General features: G+C 42.5%; 1 protein-coding gene across 7 annotated transcripts in view; it reads left to right on the forward strand.

The window, feature by feature from the left end:
* The window catches only part of LOC129821081 (unconventional myosin-Ib-like), a 150,175-nt gene that overhangs the window by 51,129 nt on the left and 86,210 nt on the right, over positions 1–12,836 (forward strand). The gene's annotated exons all lie outside the window — the stretch shown is intronic.

Here is a 12,836-nt window from a genome sequence, read left to right on the forward strand (position 1 = left end):
ATATTTTGTTTTGGGTAGGTTGGTCCGAGCTCCAGTAGCCTGTCGTGACTCTGGACCCATTGTGTTTGTGTGTGTCACGGCTAAGGCTGACACAGTGGTCACATTATTCATGCCACCTGGACCCATGGCTGGAGCAGGAAAGGGTAGCTTCCTCTGTGGCTCAATCAGTGCAAGACATGGATATCCTGGAACCTGCCCCTGGAGAGCCACTCTCTGGTCTGAGCTGGATGAGATCAGAGCCTGCTACTGTATCAAATTGTATTTGTCACGTGTGCCGAATACAACAGACCTTACAGTGAAATGCTTACTTATAAGCCCTTAACCAACAATGCAGTTAAGAAAATACCTATTAAAAAAAGTAAGAGATAAAAATAATAAAGAGCAGCAGTAAATAACAATAGTGGGGCTATATACAGGGGGTACCGGCACAGAGTCAATGTGCTGGGGCAGCGGTGTTGAGGTAATTATGTACATATGGGTAGAGTTATTAAAGTGGCTATGCATAGATAATAACTGAGTAGCAGCATGTAGGGTGGGGGGGGGGGGGGGGCAATGCAAATAGCCTGGTTGCCATTTGATTAGCTGTTCAGGAGTCTAATGGCTTGGGGGTAGAAGCTTTTGGAACCCTCTTGGACCTAGACTCGGCGCTCCGCTACCGCTTGCCATGCGGTAGCAGAGAGAACAGTCTGTGACTAGGGTGGCTGGAGTCTGACAATTTTTAGGGCCTTCCTCTGACACCACCTGGTATAGAGGTCCTGGATGGCAGGAAGCTTGGCCCCAGTGATGTACTGGGCTGTTCACACTACCCTCTGTAGTGCCTTGCGGTCGGAGGACGAGTAGTTTCCATACCAGGCAGTGATGCTACCCGTCAGGATGCTCTCGACGGTGCAGCTGTAAAACCTTTTGAGGATCTGAGGACCCATGCCAAATCTTTTCAGTCTCTTGAGGGGGAATAGGTTTTGTCATGCCCTTTTCACGACTGTCTTGGTGTGCTTGGACCATGTAAGTTTGTTGATGTAGACGCCAAAGAACTTGAAGATCTCAACATGCTCCAATACAAACCCGTTGATGAGAATAGGGGCGTGCTCGGTCCTCCTTTTCATGTCGTCCACAATCATCTCCTTTGTCTTGATCATGTTAAGGGAGAGGTTGTTGTCCTTGCATCACACGGTCAGTTCTCTGACCTCCCTATAGGCTGTCTCATCATTGTCTGTGATCAAGCTTACCACTGTTGTCATCAGCAAACTTAATGATGGTGTTGGAGTTGTACCTGGCCATGCAGTCATTAGTGAACAGGGAGTACAGGAGGGGACTGAGCACACACCCCTGAGGGGCCCCCATATCGAGAATCAGCATGGCATCAGTGTTGTTACCTACCCTTACCACCTGGGGGTGGCCCGTCAGGAAGTCCAGGATCCAGTTGCAGAGGGAGGTGTTATGTCCTAGGGTTAGCTTAATGATGAGCTTTGAGGGCACTATGGTGTTGAATGTTGAGCTGTAGTCAATGAATAGCATTCTCACATAGGTGTTCCTTTTGTTCAGGTGGGAAAGTGCAGTGTGGAGTGCAATAGAGATTTTATAATCTATGGATCTGTTGGTGCGGTATGCAAATTGGAGTGGGTCTAGGGTTTCTGGGAGGAAGGTGTTGTGAGCCATGACGAGCCTTTCAAAGCATTTCATGGCTACAGACGTGAGTGTTACGGGTCGGTAGTCATTTAGGCAGGTTACCTTCACGTTCTTGGGCACAGGGTCTATGGTGATCTGCTTGAAACAACATGTTGGTATTACAGACTCAGGGAAAGGTTGAAAATGTCTGAAGACACTTGCCAGTTGGTCAGCGCATGCTCGGAGTACACAACCTGATAATCCATCTGCCCCAGCGGCCTTGTGAATGTTGACCTCTTTTAAAGGTCTTATTCACATCAGCTGCGGAGAGCGTGATCACACAGTTGTGCCAGAACAGCTAATTCTCTCATGCATGTTTCAGTGTTACTTGCCTCGAAGTAGGCGTAGAAGTGATTTAGCTCGTCTGGTAGGCTCGTGTCACTGGGAAGCTCTCAGCTGTGCTTCCCTGTGTAGTCTGTAATAGTTTGCAAGCCCTGCCACATCCGACGAGCGTCGGAGCCGGTGTAGTACAATTCGATCTTAGTCCTGTATTGAAGCTTTGCCTGTTTGATGGTTCTCCGGAGAGCATAGCGGGATTTCTTCTAAGTTTCCTGGTTAGAGTCCCACACCTTGAAAGCGGCAGCTCTACTCTTTAGCTCATTGCGAATGTTACCTGTAATCCGTGGCTTCTGTTTAGGGTATGTACGTACAGTCACTGTGGGGACGACGTCATCGATGCACTTATTGATAAAGCCGGTGTCCTCTTCAATGCCATTGGAAGAATCCCGGAACATATTCCAGTCTGTGCTAGCAAAACCGTCCTCTAGTTTGGCATCTGCTTCATCTGACCACTTTTTATTGACCGAGTCACTGGTGCTTCCTGCTTGCTTGCTTGTAGGTAGGAATCAGGAGGATAGAGTTGTGGGCAGATTTTCCAAATGGAGGGTGAAGGAGAGCTTTTTGCACGTCTCTGTGTGTGGAGTAAAGGTGGTCTATAATTTGTTTTCCTTCTGGTTGCACATTTAACATGCTGATAGAAATGATGTAAAACTGATTTAAGTTTCCCTGTGTTAAAGTCCCCAGCCACTAGGCGCGCCGCCGCTGGATGAGCGTTTTTCTGTTTGTTTATGGCGGAATACAGCTCATTGAGTGCGGTTTTGGTGCCAGCCTCGGTCTGTGGTGGTATGTAGACAGCCACGAAAAATAAAGATAAACTCTCTTGGTAGATAGTGTGGTCTACAGCTTATCATGAGATACTCAGGCGAGCAACACCTTGAGACTTCCTAAGATATCGTGCTATTGTTTACAAATATGCATAGGCCCCCGCCCCGTGTCTTACCAGAGGCTGCTGTTCTGTCCTGCTGATAGTGTATAACCCCTCAGCTGTATGTTCTTAATGTCGTCGTTCAGCCACGACTCAGTGAAACATAAGATATTACAGTTTTGAATGTCCCGTTGGTATTATATTCGTGCTTTCAGTTCGTCCCATTTATTTTCCATCAATTGAACGTTAGCTAGCATAACGGAAGGCAAGGGCAGATTAGCCAAGGCATCCTGATCTCTTTCCGCAAAACCTACTTTTCGTTTTCCAACGAATCACAGGGATCTGGGCCTGGTTGGGTGTCTGTAGTATATCCCTCGCATCCGACTCATTGAAGAACCCCTTGTCCAATTTGAGGTGAGTAAACTCTGTTCTGATGACCAGAAGCTCTTTTCGTTCATAAGAGATGGTAGCAGCAACATTATGTGCAAAACAAGTTATGAACAATACGAAAAAACAAACAAAATAACATGGTTAACTTCTTACGGCTGAAATCTCGTTAATGGGATCGATTTGACCACAGCCAGTGAAAGTGCAGGGCGCCAAATTCAAACAGAAATCTCATAATTAAAATTCCTCAAACATACAAGTGTTACACACCATTTTAAAGATAAACGTGTTGTTAATCCCACCACAGTGTCCGATTTCAAAAAGGCTTTACGACGAAAGCACACCATCTGATTATGTTAGCGCCTAGTCACAGAAAAAAAGAGGAGTCACAAAAAGCAGAAATAGATATAAAATGAATCACTAACCTTTGATCTTCATCAGATGGCACTCATAGGACTTCATGTTACACAATACATGTATGTTTTGTTCGATAAATTTCATATCCAAAAATCTCAGTTTACATTGGCGTGTTATGTTCAGTAATGTTTTGCCTCCAAAACATCCGGTGATTTTGCAGAGCCACATCAATTTACAGGAATACTCATCATAAATGTTGATGAAAATACAAGTGTTATGCATGGAATTAAAGATATACTTCTCCTTAATGCAACCGCTGTGTCAGATTTCAAAAAAGTTTTATGGCAAAAGCACACCATGCAATAATCTGGCGCTCAGCCACCAAAACAAGCCATACAGATTCCCGCCATGTTGTGGAGTAAACAAAAGTCAGAAATAGTATTATAAATATTCACTTACCTTTGATGATCTTCATCGGAATGCACTCCCAGGAATCCCAGTTCCACAATAAATGTTTGTTTTGTTCGATAAAGTTCATCTTTATGTCCAAATACCTCCTTTTTGTTAACATGTTTAGTTCACCAATCGAAATTCACAAGGCGCGGGCAAGTCCAGACAAAGTCAAAACAGTTCCATTACAGTTTGTAGAAACATGTCAAACGATGTATAGAATCAATCTTTAGGATGTTTTTATCATAAATCTTCAATAATGTTTCAACCGGACAATTCCTTTGTCTTTAGAAATGAAAAGGAACAGAGCTCGCTCTCACGGCCTCGCGCCTGACTTAGCTAATGGCATTCTGCCAGAAGTCTTAGTCAAACGGCTCTTCTTCGCTCCCCCTTCACAGTAGAAGCCTGAAACAAGGTTCTAAAGACTGTTGACATCTATTGGAAGCCTTAGGAAGTGCAATATGACCCCATAGACACTGTATATTGGATAGGCAAAGACTTGAAAACCTACAAACCTCAGTTTTCCCACTTCCTGTTTGGATTTTTTCTCGGGTTTTTGCCTGCCATATGAGTTCTGTTATACTCACAGACATCATTCAAACAGCTTTAGAAACGTCAGTGTTTTCTATCCAAATCTACTAATAATATACATATCTAAGCTTCTGGGCCTGAGTAGCAGGCAGTTTACTCTGGGCACTCTTTTCATCCAAACGTGAAAATAGCGCCCCCAGCCATATTAAGAGCCGTTAAGATGGCGCCATCTACATTATGACAGAGCTTCCTACAACCTTGGCTAGCTGTTATTTGAATAATATCATGCCGATTTGAAAAAGTGACTGCATGTACATTAAATATTGTGTAATTACTCTGATATAAGAGAAACACTCAGCAGTGTAACAGTAAACGCAATGTAAACCGCTATGTAGATATAGGCGTTTCAATATCAAAAATAAACCCTAAAGTTGGTTGAGGGAGGATCTGTCGTTACCCATTAGGTTGGGTGGGCTATGGTTTCATCAGGCTAACCATGAATCATGTCTGCAGGGGAATTGAACTTGGCGTTGAGAGAGGAGTGACGTCCTTCCCTTTCGGATGCAGAAGGTTCCAGATCTCAGATCCCTCTACCTCCCTCCCTCATACTCAGGGTTAGGAGAAGAAAGGCTGAGTGGCTATTTTCTGCCGCTTGCCTCATGCCAGTGTGGCTTTGCATCTCACCGCTGCCAAATCAAATCGTGTTGGTCACATACACATGTTTAGCAGATGTTATTGCGGGTGTAGTTAAATGCTTGTAAATAAAATAGAAATAACACACAAAAAAACATAATACTGCAAAGTTGCTTAGGAGCTAGAAGCAGAGCTGCCATATCTGTTGGCTCTCTTTATTTCTTTCACTCTCTCTCTCCTTCTCTCTGATACCCTGGTCAGACCAGGGTGCTTTTGGGCCAGTGGCGTACTGGCTTTTGGGTTGTGCCTTCACTTTCATGTGCCTTTGGTGCATTGTTTACCTTGACATACTGTCCACAAAAGTGATAATGCCAGAGAAGCTGGTATTTGGAGGATATATTGGCACTGCTGTTTTTGTCTCGGGCAGGCAAACCTTACCAATATATCCTCCAAACACTGGCTTCTCGGGCATTACTCGTTTTATACAACGGGTTACCAAGTAATTCAAATAATGATTGACATATTTTCATGATGAATTTATTCATACTATTTTGTCCTTCCACGAGATATACAGTAGTCAGACTCCCAACACAAATCTAGGGTTGCTACCCAAGCCGTCTGATTGTTCGTTCTATCGGTTCGGTTGCCAGAGACGCGACCCAGTTAAGTATTTTTGGTCTATGGATTTAGTCATATGTTCAAAATGTTCTTCTGCCATGATGTTTGGCAACATTCTTATCCCTTGCTTGTTAGCTAGTCAACTTTGGCTAACTCAGTCACATCAAATAGTGCAGCCAGAATAACAGCAAAGTAGCTGCATCTGCGTTTGTTGTTTTCTAGGGATTTTTTGTGGGGGATACATCCATAACAATGAGGTAATGGTTCACGATTTTGCCTGGCATAGAACATTTGCTCTCTCGCCAGGCCGCTGTGCAGAAGAGATGGCCAACTACACAGCTAACACAATCACTTCAAACTGAAGCTGCAATGACAGTAAACTAGCTGCGTTTTGCATTTTTCTTCATACATTTCTTTATATATATCCATAAACATTATGCTGATTCATAATTTCAACTGGCTGAGAAAAGCTGGCAACCTCTCTTGTCCCGAATCCTGACACGTTCATTACCATGAGACAGCAAATGTAGGAGAGATGGACAGCAACGTTTTTACAAATCTACGCTGTTGATAACCCAATGCTCATCTAAAATAAATGGGAGATAATGTCTAGATGCTTTTTACAGTGGAGATCAAGTATATATATCGCCTGGCTAAGCTGATGAGACCGTGGATTGCGCAGTCAGATGGAACAAAGTAAAGGCATTTCAGCGTCATAGATTTAGCCTGTGGTAACTTGTGGAATAGACGGCAGCTGGAATGCGGTCTTAACCAATCAGCATCCAGGATTAGACCCACCCGTTCTATAAACTGATTTATAAACTGGGTGGTTCGAGCCCTGAATGCTGATTGGCTGACAGCCATGGTATATCATGGGTATGACAACATGTATTTTTACTGCTCTAATTATGTTGGTAACTAGTTTATACTAGCAATATGGAACCGTGGGTTTGTGATATACGGCCAATATACCACAGCTAAGGGCTGTGTCCAGGAACTCCGCGTTGCGTCGTGCGTTAGAACAGCCCTTAGCCGTGGTATATTGGCCATATACCACACCTCCTTGGGCCTAATTGCTTAAATAAGTAACCCTGTGTAGCCTATAAATGGCAACTCTCATGGTCTTGATATTTGCGCGACGCAGTGGCCACGCAGGTGGTCTGATTTAATTCCGATTTCCTCTTTTATTTTAGTTCTCCCTTTTCCTCAGGGTGTGGCCTGGCCACAGTGCCTGGTGAGGACCGGACATATTTTCTCTCCTTTTCTTGGCCTTTAAGCCTCAAGTGTTGAGCTGCTTTGACTTTAGGGAGGAGAACTGTAACTAACAAGATGCTACCGTGTGTTTGTGTTGCCCCATTCCCCACCCATCCCTACAGACACACAGAGGGGAGTTTGACAGACTTTTAGTTTTGGCTTACTTTGTCTCTGTTGACCCCTGGTTTCCATGCACCAGCTTGCAGGCAGGCCCATTCATATTGTGATTGGCCCATTCATATTCATATGACCTGCTCAACTTCATAATGGGTGAACGCTTGCAGTCACGTTGTGTGATGGCTGATTATTTGGCACGTCTCCTGGCATGGGCCCTCTCACCCACCCTGCTCCTCTCTATCCCCTCCCCTACTATTCTCTTACTTCACAATATTGATACACCATCCAACTTGTAATTAATAACTTCACTAACTTCACCATGGTCAAAGGGATATTCAATGTCTAAAAATAGGTGCAATTTGCAAGGCCTTGGAAAACCTCCCTGGTCTTTGTGGTTGAATCTGTATTTGAAATTCACTGCTTGACTGAGGGACCTTACAGAAAATTGTATGTGTTGGGTACAGAGATGAGGAAGTCATGTTAAGCACTATTATTGCACACAGAGCGAGTCCATGCAACCTATGTGTCTTGTTAAGCAAATTTTTACTCCTGAACTTATTTTGTCTTGCCATAACTAAAAGGTTAAATACTTATTGACTTGTTTCAGCTTTACATTATTAATTTGTTTAAAAAAATTAAAAACATAGTTCCGCTTTGACATTATGGGGTATTATGTGTAGGCCAGTGACAAATCTCAGTTGAATCCATTTTATATTCAGGTTGTAACACAAAATGTGGAAAAAATCAAGGGGTGTGAATACTTTCTGAAGGCATTGTATGTGATGGTGTGGAACCCAGATCTCTAATAGCTATCCAGGCAGGATGCAGTGTCGTCAACTTTTAACTGTTGCCTGGTGTACATTTCTCTGCCTCTCTCCTCCTCACGGCTGTCTGCTGGGCTAGCAGTCAAGTCAATCAGTGCACAAAGCATATCAAGGTCTCCGCAATGGTTCAGATTTTTGTGATCATATAAGTAATGTTGCTTTCCACAATGATCCCTGTTACATATGCATGTTATACTGTATATTTGATCGTAAATACAAAATCAATAATCCACAATCTCCTAAATCATTGTAAGCCTACATTTTGTAATATAATACACAGAATGTAAGCCTACATTATGTAATATAATACACAGATTGTAAGCCTACATTATGTAATATAATACACAGAATGTAAGCCTACATTATGTAATATAATACACAGAATGTAAGCCGACATTATTTTCTGAATGTAAAGTATGCAGAACTGCTGTGGGTCTGAGGCTCTGATTTGTGGTGTGTGAAAGAGTTTGCGTGCATCTGAAGCTTAGACGGTCTGAAGTGGCATGTGATTACTTAATAACATTACTCACATTGTTAAAACTAGTGAATACCCACAGTCCTCCTCGGGTGGGTGAGGAATGAGGTCAGGACGTGCCACTAATATTAGACACTTGGGAAACGGCTATTTTTGATGCCTACATTCCTGTAAAATTACCTTCAGCAGTGGCCTGGGTTCATATGGCTGTTAATGTAACCATTTTATTAGTGACATTTCAAGGGGACAGTAGACCATATAATTAGTATTCTATATCATAGGCAGTTTATTGGGACCAGGAATGAATGCAGACTATAAAACATCTGGCATCAACTATGTGGCCTGGTAGTTTGAACCATGAATCTCCTCAGGCTCAGTTTGTCCTTTTGGAGAGCAGACCTACCTAGGTGCATCTACAGAGGCATGTCAGCCAGAGTTCACTTACCTTGCCTTTTTTAACAAGAATCCATTTGCCATATTTTCTTAATGTATGGGGGTGTTTAGGGATTTTCACAAAAAGGAAACTACATGCAACATTTCCTCCACAATCAGAGCTATTATTAGTGGTGGCTCTGGAAAATTCCAGAGTAATGAATGTAGAAAGTACACACAGAGAGGAAAATGGGAGCTGGTAGACTTTCCAGGGCTAATTTGGAGTCTGGTGGGCAAGTTAGGGAGAGTTTGGAACACTACTATAACTGAACTATAGAATAGATGACTGTTTGGGTGCCAAGTGTGATCCATAAAGAACTATGGCCTCACTCAATAGGGTGGCTACTAACATCGCGTCACCCAATGGGGTGGCTGCTTCTACACCATGTGGTTGTGTCCCTTCCAAAGTATAGACCACCGCAACACCTGGGAGAGACTAAGGGGACATTTCTGAACAAGCAGCCCATTGACTTAATCTATAACTGACCCTTATCTTAACTTAACCAAACCCCTAACCCTAAACCTAATTTTAACCAATAAAAAAAATGTAGCCACGTCCCCTTTAGTTTTCCCCGCAACACCCAGTCAGCCATCATCAAAGCTGTACAGTTATGCAGGCTTTGCCACCTCTAAATGCCTACATTCCCCCCAACACACACACACACACACACACACATACACACTCTTGATATTTAACCATCAGAGCAGGACAATGACAATCCCAGCATTGTTAAGGGGAATCTAGTTTGCTATACTGTCTGACTTTCCCATTGTGTAAACGTCCTGGAATGTATGGCTGGGGTTCATTTTACCTAATTTATTTATTTTGACCACCATTCACTTGTTTTTGATAGTTAGGGTAATATCAGTTATGCTAATGCAAAATGCATCATTCAAGTTTCATTGCCTCTCAATGGAAGCTTGCAGCTGAAACTGATTTCCACTCAGCTTTGTCTGCTCAATAAGATTAAACTCATTAAACAAAGATAATCAAAATGTCATGCTTGGCGCCTTATCCATTTTCCACACACTTGCCACTGGCTTCAGATCAAAGCATCCAGCATTTCACTCACAGAAGTTCTTTGTTTTTCAATCAGTTTAGTCTAGGTGATCCTGCTGGAAATGCATTGTAATCAGTTGGACACTGCACAGCAAATTGACTAAATGCAACCAGGTCACTACAACAGCAAAGTGAACAAATGCATCCACATGATGATGATGATGATGATGATGATGATGATTATTCTAATTATATATATTTTTTTAACCTTTATTTAACTAGGCAAATCAGTTAAGAACAAATTCTTCTTTACAATGACGGCCTACCCCGGACAATGCTGGGCCAATTGTGTGCTGCCCTATGGGACTCCCAGTCACTATTATCATGGGACTTTTAATTGTTTTATTCTGTGTAGTTACAGCATTCAACCCACATAATGCATAGTGCATTTAATGTTTAAGTAAATTATCAATCTAAAACGGTGATTATAATCTAACCGTAACCGAACCGGCCTCAAAAAGCACTAATCACTCAGCACTATTGGTTAGTAAGTATACGGCCTGGCCCAACAGTTTGTCAGTCATCTAAATATTTACTGTCTGCCCTATTATCCCTATATCAACTCAATATATCTCTACTGTTGACCTCAATTTTTTGACTTGTCGATTGTTTGGTCGATAGGCTGTTAGTCGACCAAGATTCTTTTTGGGGTCGAGCAGTAGCAAATATATACAGTGCATTCAAACTATTCAGACCCCTTCCCCTTTTCCACATTTTGTTACGTTACAGACTTATTCTACAATTAATTAAAGAAAAAAATCCTAATCAATCTACACACAATACCCCATACATTTTTGATAATATATAAAAAAATAAAGAACATTAACTTATTTACATAAGTATAGGGGCGGCAGGTAGCCTAGCGCTTAGAGCATTGGGCCAGTAACCGAAAGGTTGCTAGATCGAATCCCCGAGCTGACAAGGTAACAATCTGTCATTCTGCCCCTGAACAAGGCAGTTAACCCATTGTTCCTAAGCCATCATTGTAAAAATAATTTGTTTTTAACTGGCTAGCCTATTTAAATAAAGGTAAAAACAAAAAAATATACGTAGACCCTTTGCTGTGAGACTCAAAATTGAGCTCCAGTGCATCCTGTTTCCATTGATCATCCTTGATGTTTCTACAAATTGATTGTATTTGTATTTATTAGGGATCCCCATTAGCTGCTGCCAAGGCGGCAGCTACTCTTCCTGGGGTCCAAACATATTAAAGCACTTACATTACATAATAAACAAAAGAGAAAACAGTACATCATATAATATTACTCCACTCCTTTCTCCAATACAGAATGTTTAATACTAGCATACAACAATATCACAATGCATGCGTCTGTACCTTTGTGGGTGTCTCTTCACAGTCCTTATTCCATAAGGGTTATTTTTACCATTTTTTTTTTATCTGATTCTACAGCTTGCATCAGTTACCTGATGTGAAATAGAGTTCCATGTTGTCATGGCTCTATGTAGTGCTGTGCAACTGGACTTGGGGACCTCTGCTTGCATGTCTTGTGGGGTATGCATGGGTGTCCGAGCTGTGTGCAAGAATTTAACAGACAGCTTGGTACATTCAGCTTGTCAACACCTCTTACAAAACAAGTAGTGATGAAGTCAATCCCTCTTCCACTTTGAGCCATGAGAGATTGACATGCATGTCATTAATGTTAGCTCTCTGTGTACTTTTAAGGGCCAGCCATGCTGTCCTGTTCTGAGACAACGGCAATTTTCCTAAGTCCCTCTTTGTGGCACCTCAAATAACATTTTATTTGTCACATACACATGGTTAGCAGATGTTAATGCGAGTGTAGCGAATTGCTTGTGCTTCTAGTTCCGACAATGCACTAATAACCAACGAGTAATCTAACTTAACAATTTCACAACAACTACCTTATACACACAAGTGTAAAGAGTCGAAGAATATGTACATAGAGATATATGAATGAGTGATGGTACAGAACGGCATAGGCAAGATGCAGTAGATGGTATCGAGTACAGTATATACATATGAGATGAGTAATGTAGGGTATGTAAACATATAAAAAGTGGCATTGTTTAAAGTGGCTAGTGATACATGTATTACATAAAGATGGCAAGATGCAGTAGATGGTATCGAGTACAGTATATGCATATGAGATGAGTAATTTAGGGTATGTAAACATTATATGAAGTGGCATTGTTTAAAGTGGCTAGTGATACATTTTTTACATCAATTTTTCCAATATTAAAGTGGCTGGAGTTGAGTCAGTATGTTGGCAGCAGCCACTCAATGTTAGTGGTGGCTCTTTAACAGTCTAATGGCTTTGAGATAGAAGCTGTTTTTCAGTCTCTCTGTCCCTTTGATGCACCTGTACTGACCTCACCTTCTGGATGATAGCGGGGTGAACAGGCAGTGGCTCAGGTGGTTGTTGTCCTTGATGATCTTTATGGCCTTCCTGTGACATCGGGTGGTGTAGGTGTCCTGGAGGGCAGGTAGTTTGCCCCCGGTGATGCTGCTGCGCCTTCTTCACCACGCTGTCTGTGTGGGTGGACCAATTCAGTTTGTCCGTGATGTATACGCGAAGGAACTTAAAACGTACTACCCTCTCCACTACTGTCCCGTTGATGTGGATAGGGGGGTGCTCCCTCTGCTGTTTCCTGAAGTCCACGATCATCTCCTTTGTTTTGTTGAGTGTGAGGTTATTTTCCTGACACCACACTCCGAGGGCCCTCACCTCCTCCCTGTAGGCCGTCTCGTCGTTGTTGGTAATCAAGCCTGCCACTGTAGTGTCGTCTGCAAACTTGATGATTGAGTTGGAGGCATGCATGGCCATGCAGTCGTGGGTGAACAGGGAG

This window comes from Salvelinus fontinalis, chromosome 23 (genome assembly GCF_029448725.1).
Source record: "Salvelinus fontinalis isolate EN_2023a chromosome 23, ASM2944872v1, whole genome shotgun sequence".
Taxonomy (NCBI): Eukaryota; Metazoa; Chordata; class Actinopteri; order Salmoniformes; family Salmonidae; genus Salvelinus; species Salvelinus fontinalis.